This window comes from Giraffa tippelskirchi, chromosome 8, assembly GCF_054371585.1.
Source record: "Giraffa tippelskirchi isolate mGirTip1 chromosome 8, T2T-mGirTip1v1.2.pri, whole genome shotgun sequence".
NCBI lineage: Eukaryota > Metazoa > Chordata > Mammalia > Artiodactyla > Giraffidae > Giraffa > Giraffa tippelskirchi.
Window position 1 is genome coordinate 29349355 of NC_137282.1, and position 26449 is coordinate 29375803.

Consider the following 26449-nt stretch of genomic DNA (forward strand, 5'->3'; position numbering starts at 1 on the left):
AGGGGGAAAGAACCTGCCTGCCAATGCAGGAGACTAAGAGATGCAGGTTCAATCCCTGGGTTGGGAAGATCCCCTGGAGGATGGCACGGCAACCCACTCCAGTATTCTTGCCTGGAGAATCCCATGGATAGAGGAGCCTGGCGGGATCCAGTCCATGCGGTCTCAAAGAGTCAGACACGACTGAAGCAACTAACCACGCACGTACACAGGCAATGACAGAGAAAGGCCCAGAAAACCGCACAAATAGACTGAGGGAGTGACAGGTGTGAGAGACCAGCCTTGTTCTGAGAGTTTTACACCCCGAATCCCAGCCAAGGAGAAAGGAAATGGCCCCACGTGCTCTCTGAAGCATCCTTCTTCCCAGGAGGGGCGGCCGTGACTCAGGACACAGGGACTCACGGATGAGGCAGTGCTGGCGGCCAGGCTGCTTACTCCCCAAGAAAAACCATTACAATGGAGCTGCTGCTTGTTTTTGACATTCCTGTGACTGCTTTAAAGACACAGTTGCTCTACTTCAATCCTCCGATTCCCCAGCTCAAATATCGTTAAGTGCAGAGCAGGTGGGGGGCGGAACTGGAAAGCAGGCAGAGCTGGTTTCGGGGGGGTGGGGGGGCACGGCGGTCTGTCACTGAGCTGTTCTCACGATGTTTGTTTCCTCTCTGCCTCCAAATGTGCTGGAGTCTGCGTGTGACGGAGACGGTGGCAGCTGGTCTTACCATGGCTGCGGCTGCGTGTGACAGACGCTCCCTGAGGCTACTCTGGCTTGTGGTCCCCAGGTGGCTCTTGGGCAGCACAGGGTCCCTCTCTGCTTGTAAGGATGAAGGACTCACTGGAGGAAGAGTAATGTCGGAGGGAGGTCCGTCATCAGGGAAGGGAGCCCATCTCTCCAACTTGAACCTGGAATTTGGAGTAAAAGCCTCTGACAGGACAGAGAAAGGGACCCTGGTTTTCAGGGCCACAATCTTGATGGGCGAGTACATTTTCTGAAGCAAAACCAAGAGCTGGGACTCTACACCACTGAGCAAATGATGATATTCAGCACATGACCAAGTGACTCGATCTGTTCAGCTGTGAGTAGTGAACAGGCAGAGACTTGCTGTACCCAACTGCTGGCTCTTAATTGCACTAAGTTAAATCTCCTAACAACTGTTTTCACAATATCTTGTTCATGAACACATTTAAATTGACACACACATGGCGCACACCAGATTCTGGATAATAAGTGATATTAAATTTCAATGACTCACCTCACCTTCGGTAAGATAAAGATGCTAATAAAGCCACTTCTTCTGAAAGGAGTAGAGTTAAAAAGTCATCGTTTCTCCCTGTGAAAGGCAACACCCAGACAGGAAAAAATAAGTGAAAAGACAGAATTGAAAACAGAAAACACAAAGCTATCGTCCCTCTAGATACACATCAAATAAAATAGGCGAGCTCACCCTCTCGGGAGGAAATTCTGCACTTCTAAGCCTTCAGTTAAAGCCTTCTCTGTCTTGACCACAGTGCCTCCCCCGCCCGCCCCTCCCCAGTGCCATTTCAGCCTCAGGTTCAATGCCCAGACTGCACATACTTCAGTGCTTATAAACTCTGCAAAATTTAAAAAAAAAAAAAAAATATATATATATATATATATATAAAACCTCTGTAAAAATACACAACCTACATAATTAATTCAAGTTCAATTAGCTATCTGTTGTGTCCTTGTACTAATACATAACAAAGTACCACAGATTGGGCATTTATCACAGAAATTTCTTTTCTCATATTTCTGGAAGCTAGAAGTCCCAGGTCAGGGCATGTACAGGGTTGGTTTTTTCTGAGGCCTCTCTCCTGGGCTTGCAGTTGGCTGCCTTCTCTTTGTGTTTTCACATGTGCCTCCCTGCCCGTGTGTCTGTGTTGTAACCTCCTCTTACAAAGACGCCAGTCATACTGGATTAAGGCCGACCCCCATGCCCTCATGTTATCTAAATTACCTCTTTAAAGGCCCCGTCTCCAAACGCAGTAACAGTCTGAGATACTGGGGGTTAGAACTTCAACAGAGGAATTTTGGGGAGACACGGTTTGGCCCATAATATTTATAAAACATATTATGACCATCTGATTATTAGACTCAGAATTCACAAATATTTTCTTTACTTGAGACAGTTTGTAGATTTTAAAGGTTCTCACTTTATACAAATTCCTAAGTGCTCCCGATGATTGCTTTTAAAAGTATACCCGACTGTAAACTAGATGAATCGCTTGTAGTCAAGTATTCATGGGAGTGCTTTCTATTTCTGGCTCACACTTCCTTTCCAAACGCCTCACTTGTATAATCTAACTGCCTGCTTGACACTCAGATGTCTAACTGACATGTCAACCTCGATAGGTACAGACCCCCAAAACTGTTCCACCCACAACTTTGCCCATCGTCCTCATGGAAGCGACATCAGATGCTCAAGTTAAAAAACCAGAGTTCAATCCTGCATCCTGAGTTTTCTCTCAACCCAAGTCCAATATAAGAAAATTCTACTGGCTCCAACTTCAATATACATTCATACCTGAACACTCCTCATCTCCTCCCCTGCAATGGTTCAAGTCCCCATTACTTCCCACCTGGTTACCCTGCTGGTCTCCTAGCAATCTTTTTGATCCATTTCCTGTCCCTCTGTAATCTCTTCTCAACACAGCAGCCAGAGCAGTCTTTGTAAACCTAAGTTGGACCGTGTTAAACCTTGTCATGCTTTTCCATTTCACTCAGAGTAAAAGTCATGGCCCCCAAAACAACCTACGAAGCCCACAACATTCTGGATCCCCAATCCCTCTCGGAGTTCATCTCTTCCCTTTGCTGGGGGGCCTCCTTGCTGTTTTTCCAACATGCTGGGGTGCTCCTCTTTAGCGATTCCCTCTGCTGGGAACAGCCTTCCCCTAGATAGAGCAAGGCTAACGCCTTGACTTCCTTCAAGTCTCAGCTCAGTTCTAACCTCTAAAGGCTTATCCCAGCCACCATGTTGGAAACTAATCTGTGCCTATCTCCCTAGGGATTCCAAATCTCCCTTACCCTGGGCTGTTCTTCCTTCCTTCCGTGGCATCCTCTGCCACATCATCCGTTTCTGATGTTTATTGCCAGTGCTGCCCCCACCTGCCTACAACCTGCTTGAGGTCAGCTCAGTTTTAGTTCACAAATGCATCCTCTCCATCTAGACTGATGTCAGCTTCTCAGCTGGTACTCAAAAAATACTCTTTGAGTGATACTTCACTGATAATCTCTAGTTGCATCCATGTTGCTGCAAATGGCATTATTCTGTGCCTTTCTTAATAGCTGAGCAGTAATGCATGGCACATATGTGCCACCTCTTCTGTATCCATTCCTCTGTCAATGGACATTTAGGTTGTTTCCATATCTTAACTATTGTGAAGAGTGCAGCTATGATAAGCCATAATGGAAATGAACATTAAAAAAAGAATGTGTGTGTGTATATATATAGATAGATAGATAGATAGATAGATAGATAGATGTATATAGATGTAGCAGTGAATTAAAAAACTTGTTGAATGAGTGAGTAGATAAGTCAATTTGGGTACAAAATTCTTTTCAATATTTTTCCATAATATATCAAAAAGTGATATTGAATGGAGGCTATGGAAGAATTTTAAAACATTTGTATGAAAGTATTGCTTCTCAAGACCAAGAAGGCTTATTATATTCTGCTCTCGTGGTTCCTGTTTTTTTTTAACGAAACTTTTATAATTCCTAACAAACAAGGGTATCATCTTCTGATTTCTGAGATAATTATTTACCTTCTTCCTCTATTTCTCCACCAAAATAACTCCAGGGTTCATGTCTCTTCCTTAGGACGAGGTATTATCTGGACAATTTCTAAAAGAAAAGAAACAACTTTCCACAAAAATGTCCTTCTGAGCCCAACAGCCTGAATTTATACCCTGGCTTCCCTTTTCCTCATCTGTACAATGTGAAAATACAAGATCATTTGAGGGTTAAAGGCATTAATGAATACAAATTCTCCAAAACCGTGCCTGGCATATAATGAGAACTAAATGTAATATTGAGTTTCCTCTCGATAGTATTGTATGATGAAGAAATTTGTTTGTTAGATACACACTTTGTTAGTTTAACTAGGTTTTAAATTGTATTGATCAACAGAACCAAAAATAGAGAAAAACAAAAATAAAACTTCCCTCTGCATCACACAACATATCCAGACAGGTTTTCACCAAATGTAGAGTCATCTGACTTCAAAACAGAATAAGAAGTATGATCAAAATTCGCTTTGGGAAAATGCCACAGGAAACTTCAAAATGATAGACAGTCTTTGTCCAGAACAGCAGAAACTTGAGTATAACAAAAGTCTCATAGGACTGAAAATTAGAAGAGACATCTACAAATATTAAGATGTCATTGACAAAAATCGGAGACATTTTGAATGTAAGCCCTAACCTGAAAATCACAAGGACAAACACTTGCCTTCAAGATACTTTTCACATGAGTAACTCTGTGCAGGTTGACCCAGGTGAGAGAGAGGAGTTGTTAACTACATGTGATGGTTAATGCTTCTCCAAAGAACTCTAGGGAGATCATGGAGCAGGTCAAAATAAATCAGTCCCTTTAGGAAAAAAAGTTGAATTGTTCACTCACTCAACATTAAGTCTGAGGAAGACTTGAAGCAACTTGGTGAAGCAGAGTCTTTGGGGATACAAGGTCAACTCACAATTAGGGAAGAGATTTATAACAGACTTTTAAAATTATAAGTAACTTTAGAAAAGATCATTTTGCAGTCAGACGAAATTAATAAATTGAGAGGTTAAGTCCATAGCAAAAAGAGAGAAAAAAAAAAAGATCTTCTCCCTGGAGACACCCTATAATGTAAGGATAATAAAAGATTAAAAACATATTAACCCACAGTGTCAGAGAGATTGGAGAGGGCCCATCCTCAGATGAGGGATTTCCACAAAACTCTGAAGGGAAGAAGGCCTGGGGAACGTGATGGATGGACTTACGCAAGGAGGAGGAAGAAAGCAATGAGTACTCACCCGGGGGAAGGGGGAATCTGGATCAAAGGGAGGAGAGATGGCGTGCCCTGCGGGATTCCTCCAGGGCTCAGGAATTGGAGACTTCGGAATGGCAAAAGGGAGGTGAAACTTGAGGCTGCAAACATGTGGCTTCTTTAAAAGTCGGTAAATTAAGCAATCATCGTCCCAGCCTATTCCACAGAATGCTATGACCTAAGCATTCCAAAGCTGAAGAATCAGAGTTTCTTTTTTGGAAAATGAAATAACTACCTTCCCCTTGAAAGACCTCCACATTCTGGCTTTTGATGGACTCCTAACGGTAACAGCTGCCTTCCTGCCTGATAGACCTAACAAAACAAAACAACAACAAAAAAACAAGAACCTTATTCCAATACATAATGTTCTCAACCTTCTTTTCAACTCTTACTCTTAAATATGAAAGGATAGATAACTTGAGATCAATATAAAGTGTAGAAAAGAGACTTCATGATAAAGAGACTGAAAATGTGATCCCAGAAGGAAGGAATGATGTGGAAAATAGGGAAAGAACTAAATGAAACACACAACTGTGGCATTCCCTCGAAGATTGAAGAATTATATTTTATCTATAAAATTAAAGCAGGATGTTTTGACAAAGGAATGGGTATGAAACAAGTTGAAAATCCTTACAAATTAAAAATATGAGAAGGACTTCGTTGGTGGTCCAGTGGTTAAGACTTTGCTTTCCAATGCAGGGGTGCAGGTTTCAGTCCTGGCCAGGGAGCAAAAAGCCCACATGCCTCATGGCCAAAACCCCCAAACATAACAGAAGCAATATTGTAACAAATTCAAGAAAGACTTTAAAAATGGCCCATATAAAAAATCTTTTTTAAAAAATGAGAGGCAAGATGAAATAAATCGATAGGGTAATTGGAGGAAGGAGTCAAGGAAATCTCTTTAAAAAAAAAAAAAACAACTGGGAGAGACATGGCTAAAAGAAACTATAAAAAAACTAAGAGAAATATATATGACGTCTTCCATCTAACAAACAAGGGTTTGGGGAAGAGAGACTAGAGAAAATAGAGGAGTGGAAATTAGTGAAGATATAACACAGAAAAATTTCTGAGTTGAAAAATAAAAGTCTTTACATTTTAAGAGACCACTGGAATATGTGAACAAATGAAAGCATGAAAAAAGGCTTGTATCGAAGCATATCATAATGAAATTTCAGAATACTATAGATAATTAGAAGAATCTCATAATGTCTTGGGAGAAAAAACAAGCAACATCTGAGAAAACAGAAGCAACACTGAAGCCTAGAAAAAAGCGGCTGCTGCTGCTGCTGCTAAGTTGCTTCAGCCGTGTCCGACTCTGTGCGACCCCGTAGACGGCAGCCCACCAGGCTCCCCCGTCCCTGGGATTCTCCAGGCAAGAGTACTGGAATGGGTTGCCATTTCCTTCTCCAGTGCATGAAAGGGAAAAGTGAAAGTGAAGTCGCTCAGTCGTGTCTGACTCTTAGCGACCCCATGGACTGTAGCCTACCAGGCTCCTCTGTCCATGGGATTTTCCAGGCAAGAGTACTGGAGTGGGGTGCCATTGTCTTCTCCGAGAAAAAAGCAGAGGGCAAAGTATATTTCAGTTCAGTTCAGTTCAGTTGCTCAGTCATGTCCGACTCTTTGCGACCCCATGAACTGCAGCATGCCAGGCCTCCCTGTCCATCACCAACTCCCTGAGTCCACCCAAACCCATGTCCATTGAGTCGGTGATGCCATCCAGCCATCTCATCCTCTGTTGTCCCCTTCTCCTCCTGCCCTCAATCTTTCCCAGCATCAGGGTCTTTTCCAATGAGTCAGCTCTTCACATCATTAACCATGGCAATTAATTAATCAGTTTTGAGGGTGGATTATAGACATTTCCAGATGGGACAATCTGCAATTACTTGAAGAAATGCTTGAATTAAGTAAAGAACAGAAACATAAAAGGTGAGGGGAAACAGAGGTGCAGGCAAAGTACAGGTGAAGGTAAGTCAAGGGAATTTCCATGGAGCAAGTCTGCAGAGAAATTAACCAAACTGTTAAAGAATCCATCTGCAATGAAGGAGACCTGGGTTCAATCCCTGGGTTGGGAAGATCCCCTGGAGAAGGGAACGGCTACCCACTCCAGTATTCTGGCCTGGAGAATTCCATAGACTGTGTCGTCTATGGGGTTGCAAACAGTCGGATACGACTGAGCAACTTTCACTTTCAGATCAGGAGAAACAGGGCTGTGAATGGAGGGTTTCCTGGAAAACACTGGGCATAAGAGAAATACCTACTGTTACAGACCATTTGAAAAGTCTGAGGACACAATAAAGAAAAGCAATGCAAAAAAAGTAATAACAACTTAAAACTCCCAGATAGACAAAGGGTGCTTACAAAAAGAATCTCATGTAATTCTGTGACTTTTTAAAAATTGTAGTAAAATGCACATAATCTAATTCACCTTTTTAACCATTACACAGTCGTGTTCGGTACATTGACAGTGTTTTGCAACCATCACGTCTGTCTAGTTCTAGGACTTTTATATCACTCCAGAAGGAAACTCCATGCCCACTAAGCAGTCATGCTCCCAACACCGTCTCATTCCTGCCTTCTTCCAGCTGCAGTAACTGCTTTTCTGTTTTCTGTCTCTACGGCCTTGCCTATTCTGGATATTTCATATAAACGGAATCATACAATATGTGGGTTTTTGTGTCTGGCTTCTTTCACTTGGCATAATGCTTTCAAGATCCATCCAGTTTGCAGCATTTATTAGTACTTCATTCTTTTTGTGGCTGAATAACTTTCCTTGTATGAACACACCGTATCCACTCACCAGTTGATGGACAGGACACGTTTAGAGCCTATCATCTCAAGCTTCAGTGGAGCATCAAAAATGAAGGACCTTAAGATTTATTATTTAAGCTAGTTTCCAACAAATACCTCTTCTCCTTCTGGGGGTAACAGCTCCTAGCTTGCCATTGGACCCTGAGGGGGGGTGGGGACCAGGGCGGAGGGGCAGAGTGGCAACCTACCACAGTCCACCAAGTGACCAGACACCTGGTACTTGCCATTCATGAACTTGTGTTATCTGGTCCGCTTGACCATAAAATTGGACATTTCAAGAAGTGCTCAACCATTACAGAAAGATGATATACACAAGTTGATGTCGAACTGTTCCTGAAGGCAGATTAAGCCCAGGAGCCAGTTAGTCATACCCCAGCACGCTCAGACCAGCCACACTGACAACCTCAGCCGATACCCATGGGCTCTTGGCAAATTCCCAGTGACCAACTGATGAAAAGAGATGGCCCAGATTTAGATGCTCTTCTACCAGATACCTGCACCAGCCCAAAGTGGGCTGATAGTCATTGTAGCCCCATTCAGGGCAGCCAAGGACAGGAAATCCTCCCAGGGCAGCACTTTGCTTGTAAGGTGAGATGGCCTGGAGGAAGACCCTGGATCGATCCATGGAGTGGCTAATGGCTGGCCATATGGTGAGAGAAAACGTTATGCTTAAAAGAAACCCCAGCCATACATATATAAAATTATATGTATATTTTATATATAATTATATAAAATTAGATTAATGCATTAATCTAACTTTATTAAGAGATTTTATATATACAATATATACTGTTATAGATATATTAAATACACAAGCCATATTAATACATTATACATTTATTAAAAGATGTATGCCTATATTCACATACATGGGTGCTAAAGTCACTTCAGTCGTGTCCGACCCTCTGTGACCCCATGGACTGTAGCCTATCAGTCTTCTCTGTCCATGGGATTCTCCAGGCAAGAATAATGGAGTGGGTTGTTGTGCCCTCCTCCATGGCATTTTCCCAACCCAGGGATCGAACTCTTGTCTAGTATGTCTCCTGCATTGGCAGGCGGGACCTTTTATCACTAGCGCCACCTGGGAAGTCCTGTATATGCATGTATACATATATATGTACAAACAGTAATATTAAAACCGTGTATACCATTATGTTAACATTATAGGTGGCTTTTTTTCCATTTATTTGCTTAGACTTTTTTTTTTTCACTGATTGTGCATTGTTTTTATAAATAGAAAAAAAGTTAAATACTATTTTAAAAAGAAACTTCCTGACAGCTTGGCTTATAGAAACACGACGCTCTGTGGAATTTCTCTTGCTCTGAAGTCTGTCTTCTGTAAACAGCACTGTGGTTAGACTGTGGACACATTCTGCTGTGACCCTTTGCAAGCCTGGTTTGGCATGCTACACTCCAAAAACACTGGAATCACAAATTGTATAAGTAACTCAATCTTATAAATAGAAGGCAAAATGATACTTTCCATTGATCTAAAAGTACAGAAGGCAGCTTGACATCCCTGAGATCTAGGCTTTGGGGTGAGGCTGGCTGGGGTTTGATTCCTGACTCTGCTGTTTGTCACTGTGGACAAGAGACTGAGTCCAAATCTCCCCTTCTTGAAAAGGAGAGGATGCCAGCTACTTAAGCTACCCTGGTAGAGTGATCAAAATAATTGACAGTGGTGAGTTACATAAGCCATCTAACTTCCAGGGCTAAGCTCTGCATACATCTGATGTGGGCACAGGAGGTAAGGGAGAGTGGATGATGGGCGTGGATGGCTGAACATTTCCAAGCCCTTAAATGCTGCTTGCTTTCAAGCAGCAAGCAACAAGAAAGGGAGTCAAAGTCTCAGTTTACCTCCTGCCCAACAAACTGTTCCCTGGTGGTTCAGATGGTAAACAAACTGCCTCCAATGCAGGAGACCTGGGTTCAGTTCCTGGGTCAGGAAGATCCCCTGGAGAAAGGAATGGCTACCCAATCCAGTATTCTTGCCTGGAGAATCCAGGGACAGAGGAGCCTTGTGGGCTACAGTCCGTGGGGTCACAAAAAGTTGGACAGGACTGAGCGACTAACACTTTCAATAGATTCTGATGGACTAAATCATGGAGCATAGAGTGGAGAGCTGAAGAATGTTTCTCACTTCTCCTCCCTTGGAGACAGATTCCCTGGGAGGTTACATCCAAACACAGGAGCATGTGAGCCTCCATGAACACTCCTCAGTTAGATGGGAAACCATTGGCTAGGAAAACAGTGTTTACAGGCTTTTAAGCTTATGAAGCAAGTCTGCTCTGGTGAAAGCATCGCAGGGGTTGCTCCGGCATGGCACTGGCTTTCCTCTCTGTTCTCTAGTTCAGGAAACTCCCTAATTTGAGAAAGATAAACTCCATTCATCCCGGGTGGATGAAGCTTGAGAGCAGTAAAAGAGACAGCACTGCAGTTAGAAGAGCTTTTCATAAACTTCCATGGCCACAGAGGGCTTCCCTGGTAGCTCAGCTGGTAAAGAATCCGCCTACAACGCAGGAGACCCTGGTTCGATTCCTGGGTGGGGAAGATCCCCTGGAGAAGGGAAAGGCTACCCACTCCAGTATTCTGGCCTGGAGAATCACAAGGACAGAGGAGTATGGTGGGCTAAGTTCATGGGGTCACAAAGAATCAGACCCAACTGAGAGACTAAGCACAGCACATGGCCACAGGAAAGCCGGAGAGTTTGTTCTGTTCAGGATCTTCCCTCCCCCCATCCATCAGGAGGAGGAATCCGGAGCTGCAGGGGTACCGGCAGTGAACACTGAGCCCCGACTGTGGGGCCCCCTAAAGGCAGAAAGAACGCTTCCACCAACTCTGTGGGTTTGGTGACGTCATACCGTCGTGCTGAGAGCCTGCAATCAGCAGAGCTGGGAGCACTGAGTGCCCGCGGGCCCCTGTACACGTGCTTTAGAGTCACACAGGTCTGGATGTGCAGGCTGGGTTCACCCCACAGGCCTTGGAAACACGTGCTTTAGGGTCACATGGGTCTGGATGTGCAGGCTGGGTTCACATGTTTGGACCATGGATCAGGACCATGTGCTCCCCTGAATCCTAGACCCCTCATCTATGAAATCAGGGTGAATGCATCCTTGAATGTCATCATCTCTAATCTAACAGAAGGGCTGGCATAATACTAGAGAAATGGGGGACGTTCAATGATTACCAAGTTCACTTTCCTTAAGGCAGCTGGAGACTTCCTGGAATTTCCTAGGGAGCTGACAGTTCTCCCTACAATTCTAAGGCAACAAGGGAGAAAGCAAAGAGGACAGACTCAACCGCAGCTCTGAGCAAGGAGAACTGCAGGAGGGTCAACCCAGTGAGCCACTGTCCTGCGATGCTGTTCACAGCCCCCTCTACATTGCCATGTCCAAGCCCCATGTCCGAGGTTGCCACCTCTGAGGTATCTCCGGACAACCCCAAGTCCTTTTGCCCTCAGTGCCAGATGTGGTTACTGAAATGTGGGGCGAGTTATTCCATCAAATGTAGCTGCTGGTGGTGGTTTGGTTGCTAAATCGTGTCCGACACTTGTGACCCCATGGACTGCCGCCCACCAGACTCCTCTGTCCATGGGACTTCCCAGGCAAGAACACTAGAGCGGGTTGCCATTTCCTCCTCCAGGGGATCTTCCCGATGCAGGGATCGATCCTGTGTCTCCTGCACGCGGGTGGATTCTTTACTGACTGAGCCATTACGTGAGGTTACTTAGTCAACTTTCAAACCCTCTGAATCCTTTAAAAAAGAAAGAAAAAGATGTGCGTGTTCATGTACGTGTGTGTGTGTGTGTGTGTGTGTGTGTGTGTGAGCGGGGGGGCGGAGGAAAGAAGTAGGGGAAGGAGGAGGTGAAGGAGGGAAAAAAGAGAGGAAGAAAGAAAAAGAGAAGGCACAGTTCTTTCCCTGATGTCATCTATTATGTCTGGGAATGACGGTCGTGCAGAAACATCTGGGACTCATCACCTGCCTTCTGCTCCACCAGAGAAGAGATGATTTCTGGATATTAATCTAACACGGGGGCACTCCATAAGCCTACCAAAGGGAACAGCAGGCTTTTCTAATTTATTGTGCCAGATGAGAGAATTTAGAGATTTGAGGGAAAGTTTTCATTGCAATGTCAAGGTGGGAGTCCTCAGGACTCCCCCCAACCCCCTACAACAATCCATATAAGTACAAGCCCCATCTGTTCCAGGGAAGACTCAGACTGAGGAAAACCAGCTCACATTCTTGGTTTAGTGCACACACACGAAAGAAAAAAATAAAAAGTTCAAGGACTTTGAGACTTTAGTCATCTAGGGTAAGAACAGAGTTGCACTTTAGACACAGTCAAGCTGTTTACAACTGCAGTTCTCTTCAGTAGATACTGATGATTACTGTACCAATAGCTCAAAAAAGAGTAACCTATAGGCAAGACTGACATTCAATTCACCCCTGGCGGAACCAAGTTGATCAAGTAGAAAAATCACAGTCCAGAACTGACAGTGAATTTGTTATCACAGCTGACCATTTAGAGCTCACTTCAACCTCAATAGATCTCGGGATGATTCTGAAATGATTTCCGGGTTGCCTGAATTCCTTTTATAAGGAAGGAAGCTCCAAGTTAAGAGTATGTGTAGGAGTGTGGTCCCTACAACGTATAAACAGATGATTAATAACCAGGAAAGAAAGCATCATACTTTCCAGAAACAATAGTATTTGTTCCTTAGATAAATGGAAAAGATGGTTTTAAGTCAAAAGACAGCTGAAAGAAGTGGTCTTTTATTTTTGATGGCTTTAAAATAATGAAATATTTATAGAATTTTTCAAAAGTGATCATTTGCTTATTGTTCATTGGACTGTTATTTTAAATTAGGGGAAAAAATGTCTCCAGCTTTTACATGTTAAAAACTGTAATTGTTTATTAGGGGCTCGGGACCAAAATCTCTCATTTTATTGATGCTGATGACATATACTCGGCTATTAACCTCTGTCAATGAAAGCAGAGCATGTCTTCTAAGTTCTAGCATTCAATGAGAATCTAAACATTTCCCCCTCAATATTCTTTTATTACAGACAATTTCTGGTTCAGTGAAAGTGCAGTGCATTATAATACAACATTTGAAACACGAGGGAGAAATATTTTTTCAACTATTTATCACCCTACAGGGTTTTCATTTTCTGCTGACTGTTATAACTGGAGAACAGAGGGCCTCACTCAGGGTGGGGGTGGGAAGCTATTTATGAATAGTTTGTGATTTGGAGCAGCTGCTCTTCACTATATATCATCCTTTTTTGATAAGCATGTTTTCACCAAAAGCTACCACTAATAAGCGGGTGCATACGAAACAAACCGCTGCAGAGCTGTTACCTTGAAAGAAAGATGTCAAATAAAAAGCTCCTGCAGGTTGAAGTATCCTTGAGTTTCTTCATTATAGGAGAATAATAAATCTGAAAACATGTTGCATCTTGGGAATCTAATGTTCCCAATAGAGAAGAATACTGTCAAGGAGTTTCCATGCAGCTTTCACTCTGGACTCAAATGAAAAACATAAGAGATTGCATCCTCAAGGGAATTAGAGATGCTTTCACTCAGCCTGTACACACAGGGTGAGCCTATCTGGGTTACAGTGTAAATGTTTTGCTACCAAGCTGGAGACTTAATCGTACTCATATTGTGCTTCCAACTTGAGAATGACAAAATGGGAACAACTCTGAGTTGGAATATGCCGCTGCTGGCCATCCAGGTGAAAAAGATACATAAGCAAAAGAGTTCCTTTCTCTCAACATATTTACGACAAGACACGACTGATTCATTTTCCCACGGTGTACTTCTAAAGGTGAAAAAGTAAAAAAATCTGTTATCCTAATACTATTTTGTTAAAGCTTCATTAGGAGATGTGTGATATTAATATCTTTCCTGCTAAAGGCTCAATCAACAGACTGAATAATTCTGCAGATTATACACCAGAATCTAACCCTTGAATACAACTGGCAAAAGAATGGATACACAGTTATAAACATACCAAAGTAAAACTGACCTTTAAATACTTTAGAAAATAAATCTTATCATAACTTCTGGCAGGAGGGTAATTGGACACAACAAATTGGGAAAGGTAATGTGACAATATATTTTAAAAGTCTTAAACATGCATGCAGATTTTGACCTAGGAATTCTAATTTCAGGAAAACATTCAGATTTCTTTAAGGATATTCATTGCAGCCTAAAAATTCCAGCATCACGAAAAAGTTTAAAGAAAAGTTCAACAATGAGAAACAGAAGGAAAATGATTCAAGGAAAGACCTGTTGTGCAGCCATTTAGAGGAATATTAAAGAAGAATATTTAAAGTCATGAGAAATGCTCATGAAAACTATGGGGGAAAAGCAGGTTGCAAAATAGTTTGGACTAGGTGGCCCCGACTTTATTTAAAAATATGTAAAAACGTTAACAAGAAATACATACTGTATAATACTTGTGATCATCTTGGGAGATAAGACGATGCATAATTCTTCTTTGCTTCTTTTCTGCTTTCTTGTAATTTTCAGATTTCCTATAATAAACATATGTTTGTTTTTAACAAAAAAACATTAACATCAGTGAGGCATAACATATAGACTAGACATTCCAAATGTTTATCTGTTCCCTACCTATGAATGGCTTTCCCATTCCTCACACCACTTGTATGATACTGCACTGCTATTGTTTGTGTGCGTGAATACATATGTGTGTGTTGGAATCTCTCCAGCCATGTACAATGCAGTGGTCACATGGTACAAGGGTTCAGGAGAGATTTGTATTATAAGCCTAATTCTAATTTTACTCAAGTTGTTGTTCAACTACATAAATATGTGCTATCTCAAATATATTGCAAATATCATTGTTTCTGTTTTAAAATTTCCAGATAATCATGCCTTTCTAGGAACGCTGATAAGAATGCCACCCCCCGCCCCCCACATAGATATCAGAATCAGAGCCACATGGTTTTTCTTAGAGGCTTCTTGGAAGGACGGACCTTTATTTCACAGTCTCTTCATCTAGTTAGCCACACTTTAAAAGCAGAATGAAATGAGTTCCAGGTGGCTATCATGGATCTGAGTCTTTGTCGCAGGTCATCTTATCCTCAGCGCCTACATTCCGTCGGCCACTCTCATGCATGCCTTCCTTTGCACGTGTATTCATTCATTCCTTCATAAACATCGAGGTCTGTGTCTGCACAGGAAAAACAACAATGACTTAAGGCACAGCCCTTCCCCTCCAGAAGTTCGTTACAGACTGACGGGACAGAAAGACAGAAAGACACATCAACAGACTTTCGTGAGAGTAGGTGGAAGGCTGTGCCCCCTAGGATTCTCCTCTTGTAAATTCTTTTATAACATGAACCCCTTTGGAAAAGAACTTTTCTAGATAGTTGCTGGCTTTCCTCCTGTATCCGAGAGACAAGGCTGTAGGAAAGAACTGATGAGCAGAGACTCAGTTCAGTTCAGTCGCTCAATCATGTCCGACTCTTTGCGATCCCATGAATCGCAGCACGCCAGGCCTCCCTGTCCATCACCAACTCCCAGAGTCTACCCAAATCCATGTCCATCGAGTCAGTGATGCCATCCAGCCATCTCATCCTCTGTTGTCCCCTTCTCCTCTTGCCCCCAATCCTTCCCAGCATCAGGGTCTTTTCCAATGAGTCAACACTTCGCATGAGGTGGCCAAAGTATTGGAGTTTCAGCTTCAACATCAGTCCTTCCAATGAACACCCAGGACTGATCTCTTTTAGGATGGATTGATTGGATCTTCTTGCAGTCCAAGGGACTCTCAAGAGTCTCCTCCAACACCACAGTTCAAAAGCATCAATTCTTCGGCGCTCAGCTTTCTTCACCGTCCAACTCTCATATCCATACATGACTACTGGAAAAACCATAGCCTTGACTAGACGGACCTTTGTTGGCAAAGTAATGTCTCTGCTTTTAAATATGCTATCAAGGTTGGTCATAACTTTCCTTCCAAGGAAGTAAGTGTCTTTTAATTTCATGGCTGCAATCACCATCTGCAGTGATTTTGGAGCCCCCAAAAATAAAGTCTGACACTGTTTCCACTGTTTCCACTGTTTCCCCATCTATTTGCCATGAAGTGATGGGACCAGATGCCATGATCTTAGTTTTTTGAATGTTGAGCTTTAAGCCAACTTTTTCACTCTCCTCTTTCACTTTCATCAAGAGGCTCTTTAGTTCTTCACTTTCTGCCATAAGGGTGGTGTCATCTGCATATCTGAGGTTATTGATATTTCTCCCAGCAATCTTGATTCCAGCTTGTGTTTCTTCCAGCCCAGCTTTTCTCATGATTTACTCTGCATATAAGTTAAATAAGCAGGGTGACAATATACAGCCTTGACGTACTCCTTTTCCTATTTGGAACCAGTATGTTGTTCCATGTCCAGTTCTAACTGTTGCTTCCTGACCTGCATACAGGTTTCTCAAGAGGCAGGTCAGATGGTCTGGTATTCCCATCTCTTTCAGAATTTGCCACAGTTTATTGTGATCCACACAGTCAAAGGCTTTGGCATAGTCAATAAAGCAGAAATAGATGTTTTTCTGGTACTCTCTTGCTTGTTTGATGATCCATCGGATGTTGGCAATTTGATCTCTGGTTCCTCTGCCTTTTCTAAAAGCAGCTTGAACATCTGGAAGTTCACGGTTCACGTATTGCTGAAGCCTGGCTTGGAGAATTTTGAGCATTACTTTACTAGCATGTGAGATGAGTGCAATTGTGTGGTAGTTAGAGCATTCTTTGGTATTGCCTTTCTTTGGGATTGGGATGAAAACTGACCTTTTCCAGTCCTGTGGCCACTGCTGAGTTTTCCAGATTTGCTGGCATATTGAGTGCAGCACTTTCACAGCATCACCTTTGAGGATTTGAAATAGCTCAACTGGAATTCCATCACCTCCACTAGCTTTGTTCGTAGTGATGCTTTCTAAGGCCCACTTGACTTCACATTCCAGGATGTCTGGCTCTAGGTGAGTGATCACACCATCGTGATTATCTGGGTTGTGAAGATCTTTTTTGTACAATTCTTCTGTGTATTCTTGCCACCTCTTCTTAATATCTTCTGCTTTTGTTAGGTTCATGCCATTTCTGTCCTTTATCGAGCCCATCTTTACATGAAATGTTCCCTTGGTATCTCTAATTTTCTTGAAGAGATCTGTAGTCTTTCCCATTCTGTTGTTTTCCTCTATTTCTTTGCATTGATCACTGAGGAAGGCTTTCTTATCTCTCCTTGCTATTCTTCAGAACTCTGCATTCAGATGGGAATATCTTTCCTTTTCTCCTTTGCTTTTCGCTTCTCTTCGCTTCCCAGCTATCTGTAAGGCCTCCTCAGACAGCCATTTTGCCTTTTTGCATTTCTTTTCCATGGGGATGGTCTTGATCCCTGTCTCCTGTACAATGTCATGAACCTCTGTCCATAGTTCATCAGGCACTCTGTCTATCAGATCTAGTCCCTTAAATCTATTTGTCACTTCCACTGTATAATGATAAGGGATTTGATTTAGGTCATATCTGAATGGTCTAGTGGTTTTCCCTTCTTTCTTCAATTTAAGTCTGAATTTGGCAATAAGCAGTTCATGATCTCACCCACAGTCCACCCCCGGTGTTGTTTTTGCTCACTGTATAGAGCTTCTCCATCTTTGGTTGCAAAAAATATAATCAATCTGATTTTGGTGTTGACCATCTGGTGGTGTCCATGTGTAGAGTCTTTTCTTGTGTTGTTGGAAGAGGGTGTTTGCTATGACCAGTGCGTTCTCTTGGCAAAACTCTATTAGCCTTTGCCCTGCTTCATTCTGTACTCCAACCCCAAATTTGTCTGTTACACCAAGTGTTTCCTGACTTCCTACTTTTGCATTCCAGTCCCCTATAATGAAAAGGACATCTTTTTTGGGTGTTAGTTCTAAAAGGTCTTGTAGGTCTTCATAGAACCATTCAGCTTCTTCAGCGTTACTGGTCAGGTCATAAACTTGGATTACTGTGATATTGAATGGTTTGCCTTGGAAACGAACAGAGATCATTCTGTCGTTTTTGAGATTGCATCCAAGTACTGCATTTCGGACTCTTTTGTTGACCATGATGGCTACTCCATTTCTTCTAAGGGATTCCTGCCCATGGTAGTAGATATAATGGTCATCTGAGTTAAATTCACCCATTCCAGTCCATCTTAGTTTGCTGATTCCTAAAATGTCGATGTTCACTCTTGCCATCTCCTGTTTGACCACATCCAATTTGCCTTGATTCATGGACCTAACATTCCAGGTTCCTATGCAATATTGCTCTTTACAGCATCGGACTTTGCTTCTATCACCAGTCACATCCCCAGCTGGGTATCGTTTTTGCTTTGGCTCCATCCCTTCATTCTTTCTGGGGTTATTTCTCCACTGATCTCCAGTAGCATATTGGGCACCTATCGACCTGGGGAGTTCCTCTTTCAGTGTCCTATCTTTTTGCCTTTTCATACTGTTCATGGGGTTCTCAAGGCAAGAATACTGAAGCGGTTTGCCATGCCCTTCTCCAGTGGGCCACATTTTGTCAGACCTCTCCACCATGACCCATCCTTCTTGGGTGGCCCCACACGACATGGCTTAGTTTCACTGAGATAGACAAGGCTGTGGTCCGTGTGATCAGATTGGCTAGTTTTCTGTGATTACAGTTTCAGTGTGTCTGCCCTTGGATGCCCTCTCACAACACCTACTGTCTTACTTGGGTTTCTCTTACCTTGGATGTGGGGTCTCTCTTCACGGCTGCTCCAGCAAAGTGCAGCCGCTGCTCCTTACCTTGGACGAGGGGTATCTACTCATGATGGCCCCCCCTGACCTTGAATGTGGAGTAGTTCCTCTTGGCCCTCCTGTGCCCGTGCAGCCGGCGTTCCTTGGATGTGGGGTAGCTCCTCTTGGCTGCCGCCCCCGACCTCCGTCCTGGGGTAGCTGCTCTCGGCCGCCGCCCCCCACTTCGGCCATGGGGTAGCTCCTCTAGGGCGAGGCTCATTCACCTGTTTCTCAGGTCCACCCAGGGGCAGACTTGGGTACAGTGCTCACTTCTACAGATCATCCTAAGAAGGGTGGACGTGACATTGAATCTGGAAGCAGTGATTCCAGGGGTCTGTGTTGGTAAGTGGATGTGCCAACAGCTGGCACATTATTCACCTCTAGTAGAAACCTTAACATCTCCAGATTGTCTTAAGGATGAGGCTTTCAGTTAAAATAGGATTCCTATAATGGTAGGAAGGAATGTTTTAAAGGATTTCCTGTCCTTGAAAAATGTTAGTGGCTGTGTAGAATGTCTCTATAGAATGCGTTTCAGCTTGGCAGTGACATACCCTCGTGTTTGGCTCTTTAGAACTATGTCAGATTCTATTTTGCTTATACATTCATTTGTATTATTTTGTGGTTATGAACAGGGAGAGGGAAAGGCAGAGGGTAAATTGTGACAGATCCAGACTACTATATTGAAGATAGATAAGCAACAAGGATATATTGTACAGCACGGGGAACTATAGCCATTATTGGCTAATAACCTACGATGGAGTATAATCTGCAAAACTGTGTGCTGTGTCTGTGTGCGCTCAGTTGTGTCCGACTCTGTGCAACCCCATGGACTGTAGCTTGCCAGGCTCCTCTGTCCATGGGATTCTCCAGGCAAGAGTATTGGAGTGGGTTGCCATTTCCTACTCCAGGGGATCTTCCCGACCCAGGGATTGAAACTGCATCTCTTGAATCTTCTGCACTGGCAGGCAGATTCTTTACCACTAGTGCCACCTGGGAAGTCTATTATGTAATATATATAAACCTTAAACTCACATAGTGCTGTATGTCATTTATAACTCAATGAAACTGAAACAATTTGGACCTCATTTACTTTTCTAGTTTTGCAAAAACCTAGTCTACATCTCAGTTCAGTTCAGTTCAGTTCAGTCGCTCAGTTGTGTCTGACTCTCTGCGACCCCATGAATTGCAGCATGCCAGGCCTCTCTGTCCATCACCAACTCCCACAGTCTACCCAAACCCATGTCCATCAAGTCGGTGATGCCATCCAACCATCTCATCCTCTGTCGTCCCCTTCTCCTCCCGCCCCCAATCCTACCCAGCATTAGGGTCTTTTCCAATGAGTCAACTCTTCGCATGAGGTGCCCAAAGTATTGGAGTTTCAGCTTCAACATCAGACCTTCCAATGAACACCCAGGATCGATCTCTTTTAGGATGGATTGATTGGATCTTCTTGCAGTCCAAGGGACTCTCAAGAGTCTCCTCCAACACCACAGTTCAAAAGCATCAATTCTTCGGCGCTCAGCTTTCTTCACCGTCCAACTCTCACAGCCATACATGACCACTGGAAAAACCATAGCCTTGACTAGATGGACTTTTGTTGGCAAAGTAATGTCTCTGCTTTTAAATATGCTATCTAGGTTGGCCATAACCTTCCTTCCAAGGAGTAAGCATCTTTTAATTTCATGGCTGCAGTCACCATCAGCAGTGATTCTGGAGCCCAAAAAAATAAAGCCTGACACTGTTTCCACTGTTTCCCCATCTATTTCCCATGGAGTGATGGGACCAGATGCCATGATCTTAGTTTTCTAACGTTGAGCTTTAAGTCAACTTTTTCACTCTCCTCCTTCACCTTCATCAAGAGGCTCTTTAGTTCTTCTTCACTCTCTGCCTACATCTACAGGGCCCTAAATTTTTAAATTGCATCTGCTTAATGGACTACTTTTTTGGGGTGATACTTTTTAATGTCTATGATTGAGATATATTTATTAGAAATTATGATAAGAATTAAGTACAACATGAATTGATAAATACTAGATTCCAGATATGGTAGGAAGTATCTAAAGATTCTTACTTAGATTCTTTTTAAAAAAAAAAATTTTTTTTTAATATTTATTTTTTTGGCCAAGCCACACAGCATGTGGGATCTTAGTTCCCTGACCAGGGATTGAACCCACACCCTCTGCATTGGAAGCTCGGAGTCTTAACCATTGGACTGACAGGGAAGTCCTCTCAACTAGATTCTGAGGGCAAATGAGTTAGCTGTGATAACAGATCATTTGGGAAGAATGTTCAATTACTAAAGTAACGACTAAGGAAAATGAATCAAGCACCAGCTTATCCAGGCTCTGAATGATTCATCGTCCCCCTGACGTGATGGCTTCTACTCTGCCCCTAAAAGAAGAGTAATCCTTGCCTTTAACCCTGTTTTTTTCCCCCTCTTAGTCCTACCTCATCCGAGGAAATTCTGGATTGCCTTTTTTTTTTAGACCAGAGGACTGTTTATGCTCTGGAAAGCAGGAAACACATAGATCTGCAACTTGAAAAATTAAGGCTTTTTATACTCAAGAAAAATCTCCAAGGTTCAGCGTGTAGTAACCATCAGAAGTGAAGTGGCCAGAAAGTGCTGTGAGGAAAGGAAGGACTTGGCTGCCCAGGGAGGATGAAAACACAGGATGTACCTCACTCACAGTTTATCACCTTTCTTTGGCTTATTGTATTCTTAAATGTTTTATATTTTCACAAACAGTATTCTGACTTTAAAATAATACGTGCTTACTGTAAAGAAATTGGAATAGGTAGAAAACTAAAATTAAGATGTGGATTTCATAGAGGCATGACTTTTAAGAAGAGTGGAATTAGAAGACTATTCAAGTTATCTAAAACATCCCCCAGAGGGAACTAGGGTGTGTCATCACTGACTTCACCCTGACCCGCAACCACATGCCAGGGCAGTAACTGCTCACCATTTCTGAACCCTGGGGCCACAGAGAATAATGTTGTTCCAGCTTACCTACCGAATAGGCCAACTGCCAACACCACAGTTGACCTAGAGCTTGAGGGGTGGGGATCTCGTATACAGTCAACCCAGAGCAATGTTTCAAACTTTTTTTTAAAGCTAACTTGAGTATTTGGGAGAAATAGCAAGGAATTTCGCTATTACGTGGTTAGGCTTTGAAAATAGTCACTGCTACAAAATGAGTAGTCACAGCTGAGAACAATGTCATAGGCAGATGTGACAACAATGATCAAGAAACAAAAATCAAGGACTTGTTTGAAAAGTGTGAGATGGGGGAGGGGAGAGGAATGAGCATTTTAAAAGTGAGTTGTGGTCAAAATCTCACAGATGTTAAAAAAAAAAAAAAGAAAGAGGTTGGAGGTTGGGAAAAGGAACGACAAGAAATAGAAAAACATGTGTTTAAGGCAAAAAAACCCCTGAAATCGAGAAAGTAAACTTTTCGTTATACTTTTATGGAACATTTGCATAAATTGTCAGCTGTCTTTACACTTAAGATACAGTTAAAAAGAAACATACTGTGTCCATGGTCATCAACACCCCCACCACTTTGGGGAGACCCACTCCACACCCACAGTCTCGTACACCCCCACAAAGGGCCTTCGCATGTTCAGTGGGTGCGGTCTGCTCCCTTCACATGTTAGACAGCGGCTCATTCAGTGGCTCCTGAGTAACAGCCCAGGAGTGAAGGGTGGGGATGACCTTGCAAGAAGGGACTAAAGCTTCCCATTCCGCTTTTAATAAGCCCCGAAGGTTGTTGAAATCCTGCTAGAAGCCACCTCACTGAGCCCATTTCTTGTACAGCCCGGCCTCCCTGAACTTTCCAAGCTCATAAGGACCACTGAGAAACAGTCACAAGAGGAGATTCCCCTACCCCGGCCCCTGGAAATCTAGTAAACAGTATAAAAGTGGCATAAATTGTTTAGCTAATGTCATGGTTTTGGGTCGGAGTCTGAAGTCCTGACTTCAAATCGAAAACGGGAACACAGAGTTGGAAACGGTACATTTATTGCAGGAGCGGGCAAGAGGCCATACTCTTGTCAGGACACAGAAGTGGGAAGGGATGTTCAGAGAGGCCTTGTGATGGAGAAGGCATTTGATCCGGACCTGGAAATATGGTTACAATTCAGATTTGCAGAGACTGGAGTGGGGAGAGAAGTAAGGTCTTATCAAACATATGGATATTGCTCTTAAGTCAAAAAACCTCTTTCTTTCCAAGTACTAACAGTGTGACATAAGGAAAGGAGCACATTAAATAATATTAATCGCACCCTTCTACCCTTTGAACCTTAAAATTCTTTAGAGCAATCCCATTAGGAACTAACAAGCCCAAGGTTTACGATCTTCACAGTACTTCCATATTAAGAAGAATAAGTTGAAAATGTTCCATTTTTTCACTTTCATGTTTATCCATATTTATCTAATCAGTTTTATAAAATGCAAAGGATGAGCTACTATATGTGTACACTGTAACTGATTAAGTAAATGGATGATGGATGGCGGATGGTGGGAGCCAGGATTCTTCTCACAGCTGAGGTGGGAGGTTACAGATAAGCAGAGGGAGGAGGCAGAAGGATCTGTGTAGTAAAGGATCAGAGTTGGCTACATCGGTATGAATTCACATTTAGCTTATGAGAGATACCGATGTTCCACACAGAGATATTTATTGACATGTATGTACACAGGTTAGTACACACACGTATCTCCTTGCTCTATCAGCTGAAGAAACTTAGGAATTATGGCTCTTCAGCACTGGTGGGTAGGCATAACTATCTCCTAGATCTTGGTTTCTAATATCATCCTTCAATATAAGATAACCCTATATGCGAGACAGAATAAGAGACACAGACGCATGGAACAATTTTATGGACTCTGAGGGAGAAGGTGAGGGTGGGACGTTCTGGGAGAATAGCATTGAAACATGTATATTATCATATGTGAAAAAAAAAAAAAAAGAAAGAAACTAAGTACTCCATAGAGAAGTGACCGATTCAGAGACTGGAGTGGGATATACAAAATGAGCCTACAGCATCCTATAATGCCAGGAAATTAGGACGTGCTCACAAAGAAACGAACAAACCACCACGATGATGGAGGTAGGTCAAAGGGATACGGGAGCCCACCAAAGGAGCAAACAAGACAAAAGCTGGGAAAACTGAGGCATAACGTACATAAGGTAGTAAAGGACTACAACCCAACACATAAAACAAGTGAGCATACGGTGTGAGCATGTACTGATGTGACTCAGTTATGTAAAAATAAATGGGGAAGAAGAAATCTCCTGTACAGAATTTCAAATAATCTATTTAAATTCTCCACCCTTCAAGAGATGGAGGGTAAATCCTGACTCCAGTGTGAGCTGAGCTTTGTGACTTTCTTCCAAAAAGAACAACTGGAACTGAGGAAAAAGAGTAACTTGGCAGTGAAGAGACCTCACGTTATCTTAAGCCAGGTGATCGAGATTTCCATCAACAGTGATGAGTCATATTGTTCATACGCATTCTTGATATATGATGCCAATGATACTTGACCTCTGTAACCCCCTCATAACCTATACGCCCAGCCTAATCTTCAGAAAAGTATGAAACACCCAAATTGAGGGCCAGCATACAAAATTCCTGAGCAGTACTCCTCAAAACCAAGTCATCAAAAACAAAGTCTAAGAAACTCAGACCACAGGAGACTAAGGCCACATAATAATGTGGTGTCCCAGACTGCCTCCTGGAACAGAAAAATGACAGCCGGGACAAACTAAGGAAATCTGAATAAAGTATTGCTTTAGTTCATAATGTGTCAATATTGGTTCATCAATTACGACCAATGTACCATACTAAAGCAAGATGTTAATAATAGGGAAACTGGTGATGGGGTGGCACTCACCGTATAGCAGTCACAGTAATTCTGTAATTCTGAAACTGTAATAAAACGTTTGTTTAAAAATGCAGTGGGGGGACTACCCTGGTGGCCCAGCGGTTAGGACTCTGTGCTTCCCCTGCAGGGGGCACAGGCTCAATCCCTGGTGGAAGAACTAAGATCCCCCAAGTCATGCAGAGCAGCCAAAAAAGTCTAAAAATGCAATGGAAGTGCTTTGTTCTCAATAAGCCATCCACAAAATATTCTGACTGCTGAAATCTTTAGGGCAGTCTCTCAAAGCACTGGTAGTTCTACCAATTGGCAAGAGCAAAAGTCAGCTGTAAAAGATAAGCTCTATTGTGCCCATCTGCCTGACTTCTTATAGGGCCAGATGGAGCCCCTGGCCCATCTCATTGGATCCCTTTTACAGATCCTCCTGTCTGTAAGGAGACACGGAAGGGATACAGCTGTGGAAAAGGCATCTCCTGTTTCCAAGGGCATCTCTCCCTGAGAATCCTGAAATGTTCCCAGCCTGAATATCAATCCCTTGACAATTGACACAGACGTCCCATAACTGCCGTCAAACACATATGAAGGGAAGAAATAGAAAGAACAACCCTTGTCTTTTCCAATCCATTTAAGATTTGTTAGTCTGTCACATGTCTTGTCAACAATGACAAGCAGCGTCAAGCTGGACCGTGTAGGGCAGACCCACTGCTACCTTTGCAATCAGATGGGATGGCAACAGGGGAAATCTCATGATTGCAGGAGAAATTCAAGAAAGAGATTTTAAATGCTAGAACCATTGAGCTGTTATTGACACTGAACAATGTGCGCTTCAGGGGGAATTTTTCCCCACAATATAGAATACAGTAAAGAACGGCAGATGCTGGCTTGAAGCATGGACACAAGAGGGTTCCAAACCAATTTCCCAAGATAACAAATTTTCAATACATCATTACAACACAGTCACACTCTCTTGTTGTTGTCATTTATAGACTATTAAAAAAATACAGAGATCTTTGGTCTAATGCAATATCTATGTAATCATCTATCTATCTATCATTATCCATCTATATATATGAAAGTTTCTAGTGATTTCTCAGGCCTTTGATAGCTGGTGATATATTTATATCCCAGTGCTGGAGAACAACAGACTCTCAGTGCAAAAGTGAGTGGAAATGAGATTAAGCAAAGATAGTGGGCTTTGAATACAAGGAGTATAAGACTATAAATGTGAAATTGAAAGTGAAAGTAATCAATTGTAGTTATATACAAAATTAATATGTATATAACTTATCATGTGTTATTATTACATATAATACAATATAAATATATACAATGCACATGTATCTCATTATATACAAGTATACAGTAATATAATATACATTATATTAATTTTATTATATTTTATATTATATTATAATGTCATCATTAACATAATTCTGTTGTTGTTCAGTCACTAAGTCATGTTTGATCCTGTGACCCCATGAACTGCAGCACACCAGGCTTCCTTGTATTATTATTACTAATATAATTAGTGTTATATCCTATTCTGTATTATTATATACTACGTTATTACAGATATACACTTGAGATTAGGAATGAGTCCAAGCATTAATAGACTAGAAAGCATAACAAAAAAATCCTTAGTTTTATATAGAGAAAAGAATAAATAAACCCCAGGTAATAGAAGAGAAAAATGATGCCTGGAACTTCACAGCAAGGAAGAGAAACAAGGAGCCGTGAGGGAAGCTGGCCTGGAGGCAAGTGTTGGACGGACTTTGGGGGCTGCCTAAGTAAGCCACGGACATCGTCACCCAAACACACACAGGCTGACATGCTTGTTCCGTGTGAGCCACAGACATGAGTCCTAGATCTGATTTAGGAAGGCAGAATCCAGTCTTCACTGAACATCAGTAGTTCAATCTTGCC

The 26449-nt window shown here is 42.4% G+C and overlaps 1 long non-coding RNA gene across 1 annotated transcript in view; it reads right to left on the reverse strand.

The window, feature by feature from the left end:
* The window catches only part of LOC145518140 (uncharacterized), a 34357-nt gene extending 14803 nt beyond the window's left edge, over positions 1-19554 (reverse strand). The window contains exons 1-5 of the long non-coding RNA XR_014062633.1: positions 14859-19554; positions 14309-14396; positions 5032-5357; positions 3781-3859; positions 1248-1325 (exon numbers count right to left, since the gene is read on the reverse strand). This is a non-coding gene — a long non-coding RNA (uncharacterized LOC145518140). The remainder of the gene's footprint in view (positions 1-1247; positions 1326-3780; positions 3860-5031; positions 5358-14308; positions 14397-14858) is intronic.
* Positions 19555-26449: the final 6895 nt, after the last annotated feature.